At 40.1% G+C, this 17,656-nt stretch overlaps 1 protein-coding gene across 1 annotated transcript in view; it reads right to left on the reverse strand.

Annotated features, from left to right (window-relative positions):
* The window catches only part of CCND3 (cyclin D3), a 94,934-nt gene extending 78,448 nt beyond the window's left edge, over positions 1–16,486 (reverse strand). Inside the window, exon 1 of the mRNA XM_054980956.1 lies at positions 16,365–16,486. The gene's annotated coding sequence lies outside the window, so the exon portion shown is untranslated. The remainder of the gene's footprint in view (positions 1–16,364) is intronic.
* Between the last annotated feature and the right edge of the window lie 1,170 nt (positions 16,487–17,656).

The following is a 17,656-nucleotide window of genomic DNA, read 5'->3' on the forward strand; positions in this document are numbered from 1 at the left end:
TCCAGCACAGAAGGCCAGGCAGCTGTGTTCTGCTGAGGCAGTGGACTTTTCGTCTCAAGGTTTCTACTAACTTTATGCATTGGTACAACAACTTCAGTTGCATACTATGCCCGTTGGGAAAGATCTGCACCCCCTCCCTCCACAGAACACACACCCTGCAAGGGCACCACCCTCCATGTGGTTTCCTGAAGGTTTTGTTAGCAGCTTTGCTGAAAAATACTATGAGAAACCCAAATGTGGTGAAGTAAAGATACCCAAATGTGGTAAAGCTCTTTTTTGGATGAGAGAGAGATGTCAGTGCAGGTCGCTAGGCGCAGAACTAGCTGCAGTTTAGCAACACCTCACTCTGTGCAAAGGTTTCACATGCACCAGGCCTTTGCAGTGGAGCTACTTCTCTGCCTCATCTTCACTGAGATGATACCCGAGGATACCGTTCTTCTCACCTTTCAGCTCTCCAGTATTATTTTCCTACCATGTACCTAATTTATTCTTTGATTCAGTGTCCACAGTTTGTTCTAAGGGGCAGGCTAAAATAGCATGAGGAGGCTACAGACCTAGCAGTAGGAACCAACGTCTGAAGTTGCCAAGCCCTTGCTGGTGTTCTTACAGACAGTTCAGAGGGCTTGATTGTAAACCCCTCAGTAACAGAGTACATGAGGACTGTGTTAGTGTGTCTTTAAGGTTTTTTTATTTGTCTGAAGTGCTTGACTCCTTGTGTAGTTGTGGTTTCAGATGTTTGCTTACCATGCTCTGGTTTTTAGTGTGTGTGTGGTGCTTCCCATCACATATGCAAGTATATATTTGAAGAGTCTGTTGCTGACACCTGCATTTGAAGTGCTGGCTTTTCACTTAAAGCCTTATGTACTGAAGAGCAGCCACCTGTTCTCCATGGCCTTCTCTGAATAGTTGGAAATGTCAAATTTCACAAAGGAAAATCCTCCCTCCAAAGTTTTTAAATCACTATTTCAGTAGATAACTTTTACGTCTTTTTAAAATCAACAATGTTGTATAAAACCAAAGAAACTGAAAGTGGGAAAGATTGTATGAAGGCCGAATCCACACTTCCTTTTTGTTTCCGCGTCTTTTTCGCAAGCGGCGCGCTATTCATGCAGATACACGCTTTCCCATTCCACGTGTTCCCCGCCATCACCGCATCACTATTGCACCTTCCCTCAAAACCACGTGATATTGGCGGAAATCCGTTTTCTCCTCTTTTTTTTCACAGTTCATAAAGGTCGGTATACCGGTAAACCAACCGTAGTGAGCAGTGGTTTGCACGGGAAAAGAAATGGTCACCCGAGTCAAGATATCGGTATACTGGATAATTGACCCTTTAAAAAAAAAACCGGGAAGTGACGAGCGCCGTCAATTCTGACGGCAGAGGATGGAACCGCCCACTGTGACGCTTTACTCAGTGGCGTGTGGAGAACTGATTGCACCATAAAGATGCAATGGAAGGGTGAATGTGATGATGCACAGCATGGTAGCGGAATGAACCCGATTGCCATGACTGCACAAGATAAGCAGATGGTGAGTGAGTGTGGATTTGGCCCAAGATAGAAGGGAACATCCATTTTATCTGTTTTATATTTTTATCACACCCATCCTCAAAGGAGATCTATGGATCTCCCCTCCTCCATTTTATCCCCACAACAACCCTGTAAGCTGAGTTAGACTGAGAGAAAATGACTTGCCATGATCCACTCAGCATCATGGCCAAGCAGAGGTGGGGGGTGAAGCCAATCTTCTCAGTTCCGTTTCAACCACTCTAACCACTATGAGATCAGAGGTATATAGGTTCAGTATAGAAACATCTTAAATAAATAAATAAATATGGATTATACCAAGTGCCTGTGTCTTCACATCTGTGGTTTGCATGTATGAATTTCAATAAAGCTTCTTTTATTAACCTCAAGCTGACACTGAGCAGAAATTATTTAATGGCCAATATAATGATTTTCTATATATCAGTTCTCACATGTTACCCCTTTACAGGTAAACATATTCCTTGATCTTATCCATTCTTTTGTTTGTTAATAAAATAGATAAAACTGGAAAAGAACTTCTCAAGCAGATGATCTCATGCACTGTAACCTCCAAATCCCAAAGTTCTTGGCATAAGAAAAGACAGGGAAAAAGAAAACCAATCAGAACAACAGAGCTTGAGTAATTCATCAGACATGATGAAATTACTCAAGATCTGTCATAATTCTCGGCAACCAAGTCTTGGGGTTTTCTGTAGAAGTGGTGGGTCCACATGCTTGCTCCATTAGATACGGAACTATGACTCAGAAGAACACAATGTATTTTCCTAATTCACCAGGAATTCAACCATGAATTTTTTGCTTCCAGCTTCTCTAAGATGGATCTAGATTTCTGAGACAATGAATCCATTAAATACTTTAGACATAGAACCTTCTAGGTGTGTGCAAATCAAATGCCACTGACCAGGAAACCAAGGGTCCAGACCACAGCAGTAGTACTGAGTCAAGGAACCAGTCAAAGAAGGCTTCTCTTCTGAGAAAACTGTATGTCAGGCATTCTTCTGATGATAATTCAACAGATTCATTAAGGTATTTTGGCAGGGGGGGGGGGCTGGCATGCAGGAACTGAGACTGGGCCCAAAGAAACAATAACAGAATGCAGAACGATTTATAGGCTATAGACAAGGAACAAGATTGAAAGAGATCTTGGAGTTATAGTGAAAATGTTGACTCAGTGTGCATCAAGGCAAACTCCATGCTGGTGTTTATTAGGAAAGGGACTGAGAATATAACAGTCAGTATTGTAATGCCTTTGTATAAAGCCATGATATGGCCTCATCTGAAATACTGTACACAGTTCTGGTTGCTGTATCTCAAAAAGAATACTGCAGAGATAGAAAAAGAGCAGAAGAAGACAACCAAGGGGATCCTCCACTTGAAGCCAGCGGGGTGACCTTGGATCAGTCACAGCTTCTAGGAGCTCTCTCAGCCCCACTCACCTCACAGGGTATTTGCTGTTGTGAGGATAATGACATAGATGGTTGTTGTGGATTTTCCGGGCTGTATTGCTGTGGTCTTGGCATTGTAGTAACTGACGTTTCGCCAGCAGCTGTGACTGGCATCGTCAGAGGTGTAGCACTGAAAGACAGGGATCTCTCAGTGTCAAACCGTGGAGGAGATGTTTGCAAGTAATTTATATCTACTCAGAAAGGTGGGTTGGGTTGTGTCATCCTGTAAGGGTTTCCCAGGGTGTGGAATGCTAATGGAGTGCTAATGCTTCACTGTATCCTGAGAAGGTTCTTTTGCATATGGATTGGTGCTTGGTATGCTAATCTTCTCTGCAGGGCTATTGTAGGATGTAGAATATTTTGTTAGCCTGGTATTTTTCAGAACTGGAAACCATGCTCTATTCATTCTTAAAGTCTCTTCTTTCCTGTTGAAGTTTTGCTTATGCTTGTGAATTTCAATGGCTTCCCTGTGCAATCTGACAAAGTAGTTGGACGTGTTGTCCAGTATTTTGGTGTCCTGGAATAAGATACTGTGTCCTGTTTGAGTTAGGCTATGTTCAGCCACTGCTGATTTTTCAGGTTGTCCAAGTCTGCAGTGTCTTTCATGTTCTTTTATTCTTGTCAATATTCTTCGACAATATATCGATAATGACATACTTTGTAAACCGCTCTGAGTGGGGGTGAAGTCATCCTGAAGGGCGGTATATAATTTTTTATTATTATATATAGGGCTATATACGGTTGCTAGCATTTTGGGGTGATTCCTAAAGAATTTGTCTCAATGTGACACCATCACTTCTGGGTTGCACTGGAAGTGACATCATTGGCAAGCACTGTGGAGTTGTTTGCGCCTACTTTCCTGGCCTTCCTTTTGGTCTCTGCCAATGGCGGGCAATCCTCAGGTGGCCTGCCTTTTCCCACCAGGAGATTGCCCACCATTATTAAGAACCTGGTGTCAGTGGTCCATGATACCTGGAAATTCTAGGGTTGGAGCACCTTTCCTGAAAGTCCAGATGTTTTAGCTTAGAAAAAGACAGCTACGAAGGGAACATGAGATTTATAAAATTATTAATAGGATAAAGTAAGTGGACAGATGAAGGTTTTTATCTCTCTTCCATAAAACTGGAACTCATACAATGAGTTGATGGGGAGTATATTCAGGACAGACTAAAGGAGGACATAGAAGGAAGCATGAAGATATTGGATAAAGATAAATGAAGAGATGCAGAAGATTCTCAAGGTCAGGTTTGAACCTGGAAAATATGCTATTAAATATTTTACCAAAAATGTTACAAGAGAACAGGGAGATCTTTTCTGGTATATGGTGACAGCCGCGTGAGTACTATACGTAGCAAAATGGAAAATAGATTTGTGCCCTAATGTGCCTGAGTGGATAGACAAGATGTGACACAAATATGTGTCAATGGCTAAATTAACTTCCTATGTGCACAACAGACCAATATCGGAATGCTGGAAAAATGAAAATATTTCTTTGATTACACAGGTTAAAACTAAGATAATAGAGAGAAAATATAAAAGAGATGACTGATTAAAAATCATTGATATTAAAGTTTGGGTATAAGCAATTAAGGAGAGGGGAAGAGAGCTATTATATAATCTAGCTGTGCTGCTATATACTTTGAAAATATTTTTCTGTTGCAGTTCAAATCAAACTCAGCTGTAGTGCTTTGTATAAGTTCCTATGCACTTTCTACGGTTATTCATATCTTTTCTTTTTAAATAAAACTTTTACTTTAAAAAAAAGACAGACTAAAGGAAATATTCCATTAAAGTATGGAATTAATCACCAGTTGATGTAGTGAAGACCACAAGGGTGGATGGCTTTAAAAGGGATGGCCAGATTCATGGAGGGTAGGTCCACCAATGACTACTAGCTATGATAAGTAAAAGGAACCTCTGCATTTAGGGGCGGTAACCCTCTGAAAGCCAATGCTAGGAGGCTGCACTCATGTGAGGCCTTGGACACTGTACTCTGTTTGTTTGTCCTTCCAAGGCAACTCATTGGCTGCTGTGTGAGACAGGATGCTGGACTAGATGGACCACTAGCCTGATCCTGCAGGGCTCTTCTCATGTTCTTATGAAATATGTCTGACCCAGGATACTTTATGGGGTCTAAATACCATAAAATGATAAAATATTCATGTTGTAGCTTCTCAGTGCTACATACAGATGCCACGTTACATTGCTCTGCTCTCAGTGGATGGATCCAGGTTTGATCTAGGTTTGCTTGACTCCATTGACATCAGTATTTTCCTTTGGGGGCTGGTGAAAGTATCCAAGTCAAAGAAGAGACAGAGTGGTGTAGCCACTCACTTGGCCACAGCACCCGCAGGTTCAAATGTCTGCCATGAAGCTTGCCGGGTGGCCTGGGCGAGTCACAAGCTCTCATCTTGCCCTGCCTCACAATCTTGTTGTGACTGTGTTATTTGGAGGTCCTTAGAAGAAGGGTGCGGTAAAAATAAATACAATAAATACAGGATTCATGTTTCAAAGGAATACCCAGAGGCATACTGGAAAGCACAACAAATCAAAACATTACTGAAGCCTGTAGTCCATTATGACACAATCAAGATAATTGGTCACTCTAAGAAGAAATGTTTCCCCTTAGGTTATTTCATAATTGTTCATGATGTACTTTCTGGTGCCTTTTGCTAACTGTCCGGAACTGGTAGGGTTGCTGTTCCTACAGTGGGGCTGAGGAATCCCCTACTCCCAGGTTCCTCCCCCTGCCACCACTCACCTGGATGGCGAGGGAAAAGACACAGAAACGGGCCTCCAGGGGGTGCACTCAGCACAGTGTGATGAGGTCACTCCCAGGAGTAACCCAGGAGTGACGTCATCACGCAGGCCCCAGGAGTGCTCCCAGGCTTCGCGCCAGGCCAATTTGGCTCATTTGGGGGCCCAAATTGGCCCAGTGTGAAGCCTGGGAACACTTCTGGGCCCTGTACAACGACATCACTCCCAGAAGTGATGTCATTGCGCTGGGCTGAAAGTGCACGCACACCTTATGCATGCACAAAAAGAAAATACAGATAAGTGCTGGTCCCCCTCCCTCCTGCCGAAAGGAAAAGAGTACCTGGCAACTCTAGGTAGTGGTGAATGTCAATCAAGCCACAGCACATTAAGATGCCTGTTCATACAAACTGGCTTGATCTTATGAAGTAATACATGTGTTTATAAAACATTTTGGATGTGCCTGGATAAAGTTTCATTTTGGAAAATTCAACATTAACTTGATCTATGATACTGAGACTAAAGATACAATTCTCTGGTAAAAGTCTGCCCCCTAGTGACATATAAACATTTAAAGCTGAAAAGGAGAGCAATTATTGGAAGGGACACGGAGGAGTTTTCCACAAGGGACAGGATTTTTGTGATTTTCCTGTTGCTGGTGTGGCTGCAGATTGACAGTGAAATCGCAAGCAGAGTTATTCCAGTCTAGGCCCACTGAAATCAATGGGTTTAAACTGGAGTAACTCTGCTTAGGATTGCACTATAAGTGCAGCAGCAGCAGGGATTCCACATGATAGGTTTCCCCATAGTTTCCTGGAAATGGCCAATCTCCTCCCCTAGTCCAAAAAATTGCTTTTGCAATTTTTTAATTAAAAATCAGCAATAGAATATCGTTATATCAACATACCATCGTAAGGTGTAGCAGGCTCTCTGAAAACCCAGCTTTCCTTTTTAAAAATGTAAGTCTCTAGCCCCTTACCTTGCAAAGATATGCCTTTTCCCTTCTCTCTCTGCAAGGGAAGGAGCTAGAGACTTACTTAATAAAAAAGGTTTGAATCCAGTGGCACCTAAAAGACCAAAAAGATTTTCAAGGTATGGGCTTTATGGCGCCACAGGTTAGTCTTTAAGGTGCCACTGGACTCAAATATTGTTGTTCTACTGCAGACCAACACAGCTACCCACCTGAAACCATTAAAAAAAAAGGAACGCTGGAAATTCAGAGAACTTGCTGCAACCACCTACGAGCTACATGTGCTTCATGTTGTCTAATGTCAGTCCTAGAATTGCTTATGTTCTGTTTCAGCATTTCTTCAACTCTGTATTGGATTCCTGCTAATGTTCTGTCTTTGTAAACTAGTATTTATTTATTCTATGGCATTGTTTATGGAAATGTTCTTGATACTGACTGTAGTAGCCTCACACCGTGTAATCCGCTTTGAGTCTCAGTGAGAAAAGTGGACTATAAATGACATCAACAACAACAACTATGATATTCTAGTGATGTTTTTTTCAAAATGGTAAAAGCCACCTAGTGGGGGCGGGATGGCTATCATGTGAGCTGGAAAATCCAAATCTCCCCTCCCCCCCCCCAGCAGCAGAGATGCCATTCCCCAGCTCTTGCTCTGCCCTCCCGCCCCGCCACTCACTTGGACAATGTGTGGGGAGAGGAAATGGGGGAAGCATGCCGGGATACAAGATGGGAACATGGGCACGTGCACACTCACATCCCCTGCCAATGACATCATGATGGGTGCAACTGATTCAGTAAAAACTGGCCCCAAAATGCTATTGGGGGGGGGCAATTTTTACTGAATTGGCTCTTGTGCAACCAAATCGCCTCTGGGTCATGTCAGAAATGATGTAATTGTGCGTGAGGCATGAGCACAGAGGAGTCCCTGCTATCTCCTGGCCCTTGCACCTCCTGTTTTACCTTGAAGGGACCTGGCAACACTGCACAGCAGCCATCCCGGCTATAAAAAAAACTTTTCCAAAAATTCGGAGCAAAGCAGTTTTGAGAAAATCTGGGGAAATCCCCAAAGGTAAACAAATACAACCCAATGTTGCCTCCTGGCACTAGTATTCAGAGGTTTATTGCCTATGAATGCAGAGGTTTCCTTTAGTCACCATGACTAGTATTGTTTATTGATTTAAAATATTGATATCCACCTTTCTTTTGAAAAACAGATACCCAAGTGGGTTCACATCATACGTGAAGACAAAAATTGAAGTTAATGAGCTTAAAATGGTGTGACTTTGCTTAGGACTGCACAGATAGAGACTGCTATCTGGAGGGTAGAGGTAAAGAAAAGAGGCAGGTTTTAGGACAGTCTTTAATGGAAGACAATGCCAGAAAAACAATGCATCTCAGTTATATGGACCCTAATTTATCAAGAGATGTGAGCTCAAAGAAAATGTTTATGAAATCCTAAGCAGAGTTACTCTATTCTAAGTTCATTGGTTTCAATGGGCTTAGACTGGAAGAACTCTTCTTAGGGATTTCGTTGTATGAGTTGGTGTGAGATGGATAGATGGAATTTCTGATGCAAAATTTTGAAGCTGTAATGCACCCAAAATTGATTATTAACCTGGTAGACATGAAAATATATCCTTATAAAAATATAAGGATATATATTTATATTAAATATAAGTAATATAAATATGTTATTGGTTGTGAATTGCTTTATATCAACAGGACATATTTGCAGAGTCATTATAAGGAAACAGCAAATGTGAATTGATGACATCTTAATCTGATGATAAGTGGCAAAACCTTGGAAACAACAGAGCCTAATTGTATTAGAAGAATGGCAAAGGAACATCTGACACAAAATGATTTATCTTATATTTCACACACTCTTTAAAGAATCACCATTTAAATGTTGGCATTCTTTCATACCCTATTGGAACAAGACTAAACCACATGGAAATATAAGGCAAGATGTACTATACTTTATTATTTAAAGAAGAACAGGGAAGATAATGACAGTGAATTTCTTGGAGATACTGGAATAGATCCTACGATTTCTTCTGCTAATAGTGGTGCTTTCTGTTGGTGCAAAGAGCCTTCCATTGGCTCGGGAGACTCTTCCACCAATGGAATGTCCTTGCCCCATTCCAATAGTGAAGTAGATCTGTAGGATTATTCTTTCACTTATATATGCAATTACTTTCCAAAGCTGTTGTTGAGATATAACACACAAATGTGCGCACACATGTGTACACAGTATTTTATAAGAAATTTAATAAAGTGTTAATTAAACTAAGGAAGAGAATATAGCAGCACGATAAATATGTGAAGGTAAATCATTTTAATTTAAGAGGAAGTAGGAATGAACTGAAGCAAATGAACAAGAGACATAAAGATTCATGATTCTCCCTGTTCCTTCGCATGTTTAAAAAGAAAATCATGACAATTAGGGTTTCCAGTGCCAGGCTGGGAAATTCCTGGAGATTCTGGGGGTGGAGCCTAAAGAGGGTGGAGTTTGGGAAGGGGAGGAACCTCAGCAGGGTACAGAGTCCACCTTTGAAGGCAGCCATTTTCTTCAGGGGAACTGATCACTGAGCATTGAAGATCAGTTGTGATCCAGGGAAATCTCCAGCTACCACCTGGTGGTTGGCAAGTTTATGTTGAACTGCTTCCGACAATTTCCTGCATCATTTCTTTTAGTTTGCTTTGACATTGGCATACAACAGGACCCTAGAAGCCACTGTGCAATCTTTGTTACCAACACGATCTTTCTTACTTACACAGTGTCTACACAAATTCACTCCAAGCAACAACACAGAAAGACAGTTAAAAATATTTTGAAACAAACCATCACAATACCATCCTAAACAGGAGGACCCGGCAAGAACTATATTAGAAAAAGGACTAAGTTAAACGAAGTTATTAAAGAAATTGGACAATTGTTTTGCATACCTGTGGCTACAAGGAGATACGAGGCTGTGAGAAAGTTCTACCATCGCGAGAACTGCTGTGGGAAGTCGGGAAACAGGAAGTACGTAACAACGATAGAGTTGCTGGAGAGAAGCGGCTCTTGCCGGAGGGCAGGAAGAAGGGAATCGCCATTTTTGAAAGGGGAAGAGCCGCGGCTTCAGCAGAAGAGGAAGTAAGCCATATTGGATTACAAAAACCATAGAGGAATCAGAGAAAAGACGCCCGACATTTTGGACTCTTTAAAAGACTTCTTTGTGGAAAGACCGGGACATTTAAATTAAAAGGACACCAAACTAAACGCCACGGAGTTAAGGAAGAGAGCGGACTCGTGGGAGTGAGGTAAAGCAAGCCCCACGATGTCGAAAAAAGAGTGGCAATCGGCGATAGAGAATTTGGATAAAAAACTTTTAGAAGTGATTAAGGAGCTCAAAGATATGAAACTGGAGTTGGTGAAAGAGGTTAAAGAGGTTAAAGAGACAGTAAAAAATGAGCTGGCAGAAGTGAAGAAAGGTATGGAAACAATGCAAAATGACCTGCAGGGAACACAGCAAAGAGTCAAGGTAGTGGAAAGTGCGGTGGAGAATTTAGCAGATACGCAACGAACAGAGATGAGGGTGATGAGGGGAAGAATGGCGGTTGCGGAGAGTAAACATATGGAGAAGCAGCTGAGGTTTCGCGGCTTGCCGGAAGTGGAAGGAAAGACAGCCCAAGAACAGATCGCTGAGGTGTTAGCTGAATACCTGGGGAAGGAGGAGGAGGAAGTTGTGGCTATCCTAGATGTGGTATATTGTGTAAATTCAAGATTTGCGACCCAGAGGAAACTACCAAGAGATGTGATTGTGCAATTCACGACTAGAAACATAAAAGAAAAGATTGTGATCAAACAGTTTCAAGATCCATTGGAGATTGATGGCAAGACGATTATTATCATGAAGGAATTACCCAGATCGGTGTTGCTAGATCGAAAAAAATACAAAGCTCTAATTCAGATTCTGAAGGACATGAAAATAAGGTACATATGGGAACTACCAGAAGGAGTGTCCTTTGAATTTGGAGGAGTGAAAAAGCGCATCAGATCTGAGTCAGAAATGGAACAGTTTATAAGGGACAATGAAAAGGACTTACCAGCAACAAGATTATGAATATGGAGTGCAAAGTTTTATCTTGGAATGTAAATGGACTCAATTCACCGAATAAGAGAAAAAGCATTTTCCACTGGCTATTAAAACAAAAATGTGATATTGTGTGCCTGCAAGAGACTCATATTAGAAAGCAGGATGTAAAGTATTTAAAATTGAATAAATTGGGCAATGATTTTGTAGCGACCTCCAAAAAGAAAAAAAGGGGAGTGGTATTGTATATAAAAGAGGAGCTACAGCCAAAGCTAGTATTGAGAGATGCGGAAGCCAGATTTTTAGCAGTGGAATGTACATGGAATTTAAAGAGACTGTTGGTGATTGGAATTTATGCACCTAATGGAGCCAAAGAAAGCTTCCTTGAGGACTTGAGGAAGCAATTAGATGAACTTTCTCATGACCAGATAATTCTTGCAGGAGACTTCAATGGAGTCACAAACTTGGAACTGGATAAAAAATCAGCAACTGCACAAAAGAAAAGAGGATTATTACCAAAGACGTTTTTTGTATTGACGCAGCAGGAAACCTTAGAAGATGTATGGAGAAGACAAAATCCCAAAGGCAGACAATATACCTTTTTCTCTGCGAGACACTCTACGTTATCAAGAATTGATATGATCTGGGCCTCAAAAGATTTAGCGCTTTAGACTAAGGATGTGGAAATATTGCCTATGGTAGGCTCAGATCATAACCCAATTATGTGGAAGCTGGGGAAAAGAAGTAAAAGGAGAGGATGGAGAATAAATGAGGATTTGCTGCAAGAGGGAGAAAATATGGAGATGTTGAGAAGAGAAACAAAGTTTTTCATACAATATAACATGAATAGAGAAGTACCAACCAACAAGGTATGGGACACCTACAAGGCAGTAATTAGAGGCATATTAATGGATTTAAATGGAAGAGCCAGGAAAAAAAGAGAGGAAAAGAGACAGGAGATCATGGAGAAAATAAAAGCCAAAGAAATACAGTTAAAGAAAAGACCAGGGAAAAAGAAAATTTATCAGGATATTAAAATTCTTCAAGAACAGTTGACAGCAATGAACAATAAAGAATTGGAATGGAATCTTAAGAGAATGAATCAAAAGTCGTTTGAAGGCGCAAATAAACCTGGGAAATATTTGGCATGGCAATTGAAGAAGAGAAAGGAGAAGAAGACAATAAATAAAATCTGTGAGGACAATAAAGTATACCTGGAGCAGACAGCTATCAGTAGAGCCTTTTATAAATTCTATGCCAAACTGTATAATAAAAAAGAGGTGAATAAAGACTCAGTAGCGACATATTTGGGGAAAATGAAGCTCCCAGTAATTTCGGAAGCTTGGAGAGACAAATTGAACAATGAAGTGACGGAGGAAGAGATAAGAAAGGCAATACAGTCAACAAATTTGGGAAAGGCGCCAGGACCGGATGGACTTACAGCCAAATTTTACAAGGTAATGGTCAATGAACTGGCACCATTCCTAAAAGAAGTGATCAATGGTGTTTTGAAGGATCAGCGGATCCCAGATATTTGGAGTGAAGCTAACATATCATTGATCCCCAAAGAAGGACAAGATTTGACCAATGTGAAAAATTATAGACCTATTTCGTTACTTAATAATGACTATAAAATTTTTGCGAAGATACTGGCGGAAAGAGTGAAGGGATGGCTTTCTGAAGTTATTGAGGAGGAACAAGCTGGTTTCCTACCAAACAGACAAATTAAAGACAATTTAAGGACAGTTATAAATGCTATTGAATATTATGATAAACGTTGTGACAAGGAGGTTGGTTTCTTCTTTGTGGATGCTGAAAAAGCGTTTGACAATTTGAACTGGGACTTTGTTTGCCACCATGGAAAAGCTACAAATGGGAGAAAGATTCATAAGAGCAGTAAAGGAAATCTACAGAGACCAGAGTGCAGCAATTGTGGTGAATGATGAGGTGACCAAGAAATTGACTATAGGCAAAGGTACAAGACAAGGTTGCCCGTTGTCTCCACTGTTGTTTATTTTGGTTTTGGAAATATTGATGATACAGATTCGAGAAGATAATGCAATCCGTGGAATAAAAATAAAGGACTTTTCCTATAAGGTCAGAGCATTTGTGGACGATATAATGTTAATAGTGGAAGATCCAATGGAGAATATGCCAAAGGTAATAGAGAAAATTAAGGAATTTGGAGATTTGGCAGGATTTTATGTAAACAAAAAGAAGTCAAAGATACTATGTAAAAATATGACTAAACAAAAACAACAGTTATTAACGGAAATAACAGACTGCGAAGTAACAAGTAAGGTGAAATATCTGGGAATTGAATTGACTGCAAAGAATATAGACTTATTTAAAAACAACTATGAGAAACTGTGGACTCAGATAGAGCAAGATTTGATTAAATGGAATAGATTGAATCTGTCATGGTTGGGAAGAATTGCAGTAATTAAGATGAATGTGTTGCCAAGAGTGATGTTTCTGTTACAGACAATACCAATTATCCGAGACTCTAAGCAGTTTGAAAAATGGCAGAGGAAAATATCAGACTTTGTTTGGGCAGGCAAGAAGCCTCGAGTGAAAATGAAAGTGTTACAGGATGCAAAAGAAAGAGGCGGAATGCAACTGCCCAATTTAAGACTTTACTATGACGCAATTTGTTTAGTGTGGTTGAAAGATTGGATGACGTTGAAAAACCGGAAATTACTGGCCTTAGAAGGATATTAAAAAATATTTGGATGGCATGCATACTTGTGGTATGACAAAGTAAAAGCGGACTCTATGTTCTTACACCACTATATTCGGAGAAGCCTCTTCACAATCTGGAAGAAGTACAGAAATTATCTACAAGATGGAATTCCCTCCTGGGTGGTTCCATATGAAGTAATAGATCCAAGAACTGTCGATAATGAACAACAGTGCCTAACGTACAAGGAGATAACACGAACAGAACTTTCTAAACTAAAAATAAAGACGCAAGATGAGTTGTATTGTCGAAGGCTTTCACGGCCGGAGAACGATGGTTGTTGGGGGTTTTCCGGGCTGTATTGCCGTGGTCTTGGCATTGTAGTTCCTGACGTTTCGCCAGCAGCTGTGGCTGGCATCTTCAGAGGTGTAGCACCAAAAGACAGAGATCTCTCAGTGTCACTGAGAGATCTCTGTCTTTTGGTGCTACACCTCTGAAGATGCCAGCCACAGCTGCTGGCGAAACGTCAGGAACTACAATGCCAAGACCACGGCAATACAGCCCGGAAAACCCCCAACAACCAGCAAGATGAGTTGTCTCCAAGTTACGATTGGTTCCAGTACAGTCAGATTAGAGATCTATATAATTCGGACTGTGTGAAGGGAGGAATAAGAATGGAGAATTCGGAATTAGAGCAGGTAATTTTACAAGAGGACAAAAAGGAAATCTCTAAGGTATATAAAGTGTTGTTGAAATGGTACACTGAAGATGAGATAGTTAAAGTGCAAATTGTGAAGTGGGCTATTAATTTTAATAAAGAAATAACAATGGAGGCGTGGGAATACTTGTGGAAAAATACGTTGAAGATCACGACGTGTACTAATATTAAAGAGAATGTTTATAAAATGATCTATCGTTGGTATCTGACACCAAAGAAAATTGCGCTAGGGAATTTGAATATGTCTAACAAATGCTGGAAATGCAAAAAACATGAAGGATCTTTGTATCATATGTGGTGGACTTGTGAGGTAGCTAGGACGTACTGGGGGGAAATAATAAAAGAGATAAGTGAGATTTTACAATTTCAAATAAATAAGAACCCAGAACTCCTGCTGCTGAACTTGGGAATGGAGGGTATTCCAGCACAATGTAGGACATTGTTATTTTATATGACAGCAGCGGCTAGACTTTTGTATGCGCAAAAATGGAAAGTGCAAGAAGTGCCAACTACTGAGGAATGGATTTACAAATTGCTGTACATGGTGGAAATGGATAAAATGACAAGGAAACTGAGAGACCTTGATCCAGGACAGTTTAACACAGATTGGGAGAAGCTGAAACAATATTTGCTGAAAAAATGGGAAGTGGGAAGAGAACTGTGGCAGTTTGAAAATTACTGAAATGCAAGAAAACAAGAGGGGGGTGACTTTACCGGGGATTGGGGAGTTAAATGAGAATTTCTAGGCAATTATTTTAGTTGATTATTATATTAAGTAGCAAGTGATAGAGATATTATAAGATTATAAGGATGGAAATTAATTAATTTTATTTCTGATAGATAAATGTATAATGGAGAAAATATATAACCAAAATAGAAGGAATATAAGTATATAGAAGATAAGTTAAATTGATTAACTTATGCCAAAGATATATTGTGTCTATAGTTATATTAAGAAATGTGGGTTAAACTGACTAATTATTATTGATAGACAGCTATACAATGGAGGAATATATAATCAACATAGAGTATAAGTTAAATTGATTGATATATATGGAATGTATGGGATAAACTGTTTGTGGAAGAAGAGATTAGTAGGAGTAAAATAGAGTACAGAGTATTAAAATTAGATAAAGGGTTATTATCAGTAAAGATGACATGCCAGAAATGAAATACTTAGTTGATATAGTGAAGCCTAGAAGAGAGTGAAAGTATATATACAATGGATAAAATAAGTTTGATATGAGTAGGGGGAAAATAGACAAGGGGTTGGAAAACTGTTGGAAGTCAACAAAAAGGGGGGGAAGGGAGGGGTTAGAATAAGGATAGGTAAAGGAAACTGATTGTATTGATTATAATGATGTCTAATCCAATAAAAATTTTTTTTAAAAAAACAATACCATCCTAAACACAATTGCACTTAGTAGGGTACGACACTGCTTTGGAGAGCACTACAAATCACCCTTCACTTTTCATTTTAATTCCAGTAACTCATGATGACTGATTTAGTATAACACCAGCAGCTAACCAGGTCTGATACCAACAGTAGTATTTTACAAACAAGAAGTGGAAGGCTGCTTCAAGATAGATTTTTACAGGGACCAAGTACAGCAGCGCACAAAATAGCAAATGCACACGCACTGTGCCATTTGTGAACATGTTTAAAACACAGATTTAGACAGTAAAATACAGGACGGGTCACACAACCCTTTTCAAATTTTTCCTAATGAGAATTTGCCATGCAAGCAATAAGATCTACACATATGCATTATTGCTCTGGGTTACTTTTTAACTTAGGAGCGTTAAAATTCTCCAAGCAGAGGCAAATATACATACAGGAAAAGTCTCCAAGTCTGGATGAATAATATTTCACAAAAACCACAGTACCAAACTGAGGGGGGAACCCCAAAGGCAAAACAAATAGGTGCACAAAACATGCTCATATTGTTCTGCTGTAAGTTGAAAACCTAGTTTATTATACAATGTTTTATCCAGGATCAGTCACACTGGCTTATTCTGGATCAGCATTTTCAGGTTCTGCACATTACCCACATGACTGTATTCATCCCAAGGAATTTCCATATATATTTGTACATATTCAAATAATCCCATTTACCAGTCTGATTCCATTTTTGCTATTTACAATATTAAAAAATTGAATAGCTTCCTACCTTACAGCAAGAGGATCACTCCTTAAAGACATTTTTAAAAAATCTCTAATTGCTGATTTATTGTATCTCATCTCAACCTTTGTGTAGCCATCACTGTCACAGCAGGGAACTAGCTCTGTGATTTAAATCAACACTGCAGGAGATCGTTAATTTTCTGTCAGTGTTCTGACAGTTGTTTACATTTTTGTATTTCAGCACAGTTATTGGCTGAAGTGATACTTTCTCGTGTGTACTTGAACAGGAAGTGGGGAGCAGAGGTGCTGTAGGAGGTGGGTTTCCTGTTGAACAGTCTGCAATACATGCGTATACAAGCTCTGATGCTCTGCAGTGTTTTGATCAAAAGATCACCACCTTAGAAGGGAAGCAGAAACAGAGTTTCCCAGATGGCGGACTAGGAACCACTGCAGCATTATAGAAGTCTTTGTGGGTAAATGGCTGGCTTGCCAGTAGTTGAGATTATTTGGGGATTCATAATACATTTTTCAATTCATCTGAGCTCTCAAAGCAGAAAATAACATGAAAACCCACAAAACAGGCATTAAAAACATGATGTAGAAAATACAAAAGAAGCCAGCAATATTAATGTAAATGGCTTGGAGAAAAATGCTCGGCATCCAGGTTGGGGTGTCAGTGGTCTTAAAACAGAACTGTCCCAGCAGAATTTGTTGTTGCTGTTGTTGAAATGTTAAAACAGGCACCCAGCAGCTTGACCAGCATGTGGCAATGGGCTTGGATGGCTAACAGTGCAATTCTAAGCAGAGTTACACCCTTCTCAGGATTGCAACTAGCTTTAGAGATAGCTACATGGTAAGCAGTTCAGGCACACAAAGCTCAGTCACACTTGCCATGAACATAAAATAGCAGCCTCTGATACAACAACAACATTTGATTTGTATACTGCCCTTCAGGATGACTTAACACTCACTCAGAGCAGTTTACAAAGTATGTCATTATTATCTCCACAACAGCAAACATCTTGTGAGGTGGGTAGAGCTGAGCTCCTAGAAGCTGTGACTGACCCAAGGTCACCCAGCTGGCTTCAAGTGGAGGAGTGGGGAATCAAACCTGGTTCTCCAGATTACAGTCCCACACTTAACCACTACACCAAACCGGCTCTCAACAGATTGTTCTTGGCTCTTATTAAGTGGCCAGTCTCTACCAGAAAGATATGAACTTTTTGCATGACACAGCTGAGTGGTTCAGCAGCATTTGACACTAGTTCTTGCAACAGCAGATTGGGCCCAGCACTGGAAATAAGGAATTTGCAGTCACAACATGGAACCCTTTGCTTA

Source organism: Eublepharis macularius, chromosome 5, assembly GCF_028583425.1.
Source record: "Eublepharis macularius isolate TG4126 chromosome 5, MPM_Emac_v1.0, whole genome shotgun sequence".
NCBI lineage: Eukaryota > Metazoa > Chordata > Lepidosauria > Squamata > Eublepharidae > Eublepharis > Eublepharis macularius.